The sequence below is a fragment of the Typopeltis vanoorti genome, chromosome 23, assembly GCF_054136105.1.
Source record: "Typopeltis vanoorti isolate ZY-2024b chromosome 23, IOZ_Tvanoo_1.0, whole genome shotgun sequence".
Classification (NCBI taxonomy): Eukaryota; Metazoa; Arthropoda; class Arachnida; order Uropygi; family Thelyphonidae; genus Typopeltis; species Typopeltis vanoorti.
The window spans coordinates 83,004,433-83,009,586 of record NC_143571.1 but is presented as its reverse complement, the minus strand read 5'-3'; positions in this window follow the sequence as shown (position 1 = coordinate 83,009,586).

Below are 5,154 nucleotides of genomic sequence, written 5' to 3'. Positions count from 1 at the left end.
CTTAAACATACGACATTAAAAATTGAATAAGAACTAATAAAAACCTGAAATGTGAGTTTCTCAGAGATCTTGCCTTTATTAGTGCAATTCTAGTGCATTGAATGGCGAATGTCGCTTGGTAACTCATTGTATAGTGTAGCAATGTGTAAAATTTATTTCTTTACGTAAATAAGAATTTAACACTGACTGTCTATCAAAAGAAGTAGATATTATTTTGATTAAACAACTTTATTTTGGATAATTTAAGTTTTATATATACAGTACTGTAACAAAGTTCACGCTGTTAACGACAAAATTGATACTTTTGTAATAATTGTGTCCATAATTTGTAGACTTCAAACTAATATTGTACAAAATTTTATTAAAAATGACAAATAAATTAGATGAAAAATCATCCATCCATAATGGTTGAATAAATGGTGAGAATTCGCGTTATATTTACATATCGATTCACATTGTCAAGGTCGTCTGTGCATCTCATACTATTAATGTTAAGATATATCATTGAACCAACAATAAACAGATAAGGCATTGATAAAAAATAAATGAATGAAATTATGTTCTAATTAGGTTTTAATAGCGTTTTTGGAATTACGCATAAAACAACTAAGGCCATGAGAACTGTGAGTTATATTTGTAAATGGTGTTCGTTCTTTTGATCCGTTTTCCTGTTTTGTGGGAAAACCCGATTGTCCATGAATTTCACACTAAGATAACCCTGCTATCTGCGTGTGAAATTCAGAGACAACAGACAACGTTAATTGCGCTACAATAATATAAATTGACTTATGAGTAATACATTCTATTACACTCAAGTTACAGCCTGCTTCTAATATAGATTACAGAATTACGGTTGTATGGAGGACATTTACTTGTCTGCGCACCTTGCTGTACTGCGTGCTTCATCACGAGGTAGCTGCATTCGCATAATATAAGTGTGTGTGTGTGTGTGTGTGTGCGCGCGCGCGCGCGCTGGCTGCGGTGAATAATTTTTACAACGTAAATCATATTGTTAAAGAGAGGGAGAGATCAAAGTTTAAAAATCACTGATTTCAAATGATATTTCGCATATTAATTACTCGAAATATTTTATATTAATGACTTAGTGGATTCCACACTGTGGATTTTCTGCTCTATATTGTTCGATAAAGCGGAAGAATTCTTAAAAGCGAACGCAATCGAAACCCTTTTAGAAATATCTAATGGGCATCGCCAGAAAGATTTCTAATTAAAATGACTTGTTACTTTAGGAAACGGAAAGAATTTTAGACTGAAAAAAAAAAAATCCGAAATCTCATTAAGATAATTATTAGTGGAGTTTTAGGAAATGCTCGAAGGAAACGTGATAGGATCAAGTGGATGTAATTGATAAGGGAAGTCGTTATGATAACCGAGGGCAATATTTTCTCCCAGTAATGAAGAATCAATTCAATTTAAAAATAGTGATACTTTTTTTTTACATTCCCAATTAGTGATTTTCTGGAAACGTGAGGCCGATTAATTGGCTACGGATCATTTCATATTATCAAAACTGCACGAATATGAAAGGTTGGAAAGTTGGTGTTTATTTTGAAAAGAAACACGTAATGAATGATATGGCAGAGAGAAGATAAAAATACCTTTGGTTTTTGGAAAAGTGCTGCCTGGGACACTTATTTTTCTCTGTGTTTCCTGCTCTATCTGCGAGTAATTGCCCTTCCTGGCGAAGTAATAGTTCCTCTGCTGATTTCCATGCACGGCTCATTAACATCGACTTCTAGCTGCAGGGCGCCCAACTCGCATCTTTTCCTCCCCGCACACCAGAGGGCCGCGTGCCGCATCACTTAATTCTTTATCGCCATGATTTGATGGGTTTTCTTAGTGTGTCGTCTTTTACCATTTAGGTACCACAAACAGATCCTTTTATAACCGATCTACAAGCGATATTTGATTCCCTTTGTGTAATACGATAACGCGATCATTTTTCTCATCATATTAGACCCATTGATTGCTTCAAAATGCAGCGAACAAGCCTGCAGCGCTGTGCATTAAATTCTAAGTACATTGGCTTCTTAGCTCGTACTGATTCTTCCTCTATAGCGAGGGTTTTAGAGAAATGAACGTGAGCCGCGTGCAGTATAAGACTTTGCACTTAGGAGATCCTCTATTTCCATTTTGATCAACCTCTTTCTTTCTGTTTGTCGATCTGCTTTTCCCTACCGCTATTACCAGCTCTTTGCCGTTTTCATGATAATCTCGCAGGAAACATTACAAAAATTCAATTTTAAATATCTCTCTCTTCTTCTGCACATGCGTTAGTGAGGATTCAGCCAACATTCCCATTGCACTTCTGATATGTTGAAAACGCAAATCCATTCTCTTTCAATTCATTTGTATTTGTTGCTATTCTCATTCGATTAGACCACTAGGAACTCGTCACTCCATCTTGTGTTCCGTTTCCTTCATTCCTTTCACGAGTTGGCTGCCTCCAGTAATCAGTTTGGTCCATCGATTACCATTCCCGTCGTCCCAGGTGTCCGGAGTGCTGCCCTGTTATCCTTTACTGCTACACCGATAACTTCAGATTGTTGTCCGGTGTATTCATTCGTTGGCATCCTTTATACAGATCTCTGGCAAATGCTCATTTCCATTCCCTTTTGAGTCCCCTTGACATCCATCCTCTTCCTTAAAGTTCACGTGTCAGTACTACGATTTCCTCTGATAGCTTCCATTTCCATTCAACTGCTTTTAAACATCTCTTTCTATGCCGAAAAGGTCTCTCATCCACTTTGATTTAGCATTTACAACACACTCCTATCTGCCTATGCATATACCTTAAAGTAGTTTAAGAGCAAATCTGAAAATAATTAACCTCATTGAGTAAGCATCTATCATCAATTTATCTATTCATCCCTTCTATCTGTAAACATTTAAGAACATTGATGTGAATATACAGATTTTCATGACATTTTCACAGTTCAAAGAGTTTTAATTTGCTTTGGACAATTCATTTGATTATTCTTATTTCAAGTGTTCACCAAGAGACGCTTTTACGGTGATTAAAAAAGATATTTAACTACTTACTACGTTTTCTGTTTTATAAATAGACCCACACTACCATTCAAACATTGAAAATCTGATCCGATGTCAAAGGGTGGTTAATCCTTGTTCTCGTGTATCCTCCTCTGTTCATGTATCACTTTTAAATTTTAAATTACTGGATTTAAGTATCCGAATGCTAAAGAAAACATTACACCGTTTAACATCAGAGTACACATTTTCCGAGCCTCCGTAGCTCAGTCAGTATAGACGCAGTAGGAAAGACCTTTGGTGGGAAAAGACCTGGGTTCGATTCCGTCAGTGACATGAGGAAGCTTTATCTGGTCTCTTTCGAGGAAAGGTTAGTTAACCGGTCTCATATGGAGGTAGGGTTTGTTCACCCGAAACTATGGTTTTTCGTCCCCCAGAACACACATAGCTTACAGTCATGAATATGTGCCGGCCATATGCTGGTCCTGAGCCCGGATAAAATTGGGGGTTGGGGAAAGCATTGGCGAACTACCCTGTAAAAAATCTCACCAGGAACACTTTGTGGCAATGCCTATCACCTAGGGTCGGAAACGACTGAAGGGAAAAATCACCACCACCACATTTTCTAAAATATTTAAGCCATGTAGTAACACGAGCTGATTATTGAACCTAGCTGTTTACTGTTATTCTAATTAGCCACAATAGTAATAGTAAAATAATATGCAAAATAAAATGTGTCCCACTTTTTTTACACCTGTCTGGTTGACCGAGTGGTTAGCGTACCAGCTCTCCAACCAACAGATTACGGGTTCGAATCCAGAAGTGGGCATGGATGTTTGCGATTGTCTTACCTTGTGTACTTCTATAAACTCTGATGTGGCGCAGAATGACCTTTTTCGTTTGTTATTTGAAAAATTCTGTCTTCAAACAACATGCTGAAACCGACTCTAGCTGAAATAATTTAGTTAAGTAATGTATATATAGACAATTAGATATACACATTTGTATTTATATATATATATATATAATTGTCTTCTTCTTGTTTTATGCTCTTCTTATTTTAAGAAGAAACTGTCCTCTTGTTTCTCCTCCAACAGAAAGAGGAGGAAGTGCCATCATTGCCTGTTCGCTGAAGCATTTACCATAGAATTACCTGTAGAACAGACACAGTGCTGAATCATTGGAGTCGTGAACCGAATTGCTCTATTCTAGACATCATCAAGAATTTTATTTTTATGGAAGTTTTAGGTGTACTGACCCATATGTGTGCACATTATTCTAAAGACGAGCGAATTTGGGATTTGTATAGGAATAATAACGGGGTGGGTGTAAAATAGCGTTTTAAGCAGTAAAGAATGTATAATTTTATAGAGGCTAATGAAGCTATTGATGTGATCCATTTATGCTAGGAAAGGCTGGAAGTAAATGTCGGCCCAAGCAGAGAGATCTGATCCTGTCTCGTGAATAGTGTGTTACTGCGTGTGAGGTAGGTGAAATAAGATCACGTTTGCGATAGAAAAGGTAAGACCGTGTTCGGTGATGATGTTGAAGTTAAACAGATTGTCCCTTGCCCAACAACGGATAGTATATGGAGTTCATTGTTTATTCTACCAAAGTAGATCAAATTTCTTAGAATACGAGACATTAATTGCGGTAATATAAACTGAAGCGTCGCAAAAATGGGATGCTACCAAAACTTCAACAATATTTAAAGAAAGCCTTTAACAATTGATTAATATCCTAGTTAAAAATGTGATGCGATGGAATATATACTGAAGTATATATTCCACACACACACACACACACACACGCACGCACGCACGCACACACACACACACACACACCAATGAATGATGGAATGTCGGTTGACACTGTGTTTTGAATAAAAATGTACAAGACCCACTTTTTCAAAGCTAAACAAAGTGCTATGTAACCAACAATATTTATCCTTCATAACAACAAATAACCCGGATGAGATACATTTCGTAGCAAAGCTAATCTAAGAATGGGGTTGCTGACTGGACTCTAATATAGTGACTAGGCAGTGTTGGTATTCAGCTATTTCTGGAAATAATGAAATTGATAGATGGATTTTGAAATATTGTTTTATAAAATACATAAATACAAGTTTTATTAACATAGTTT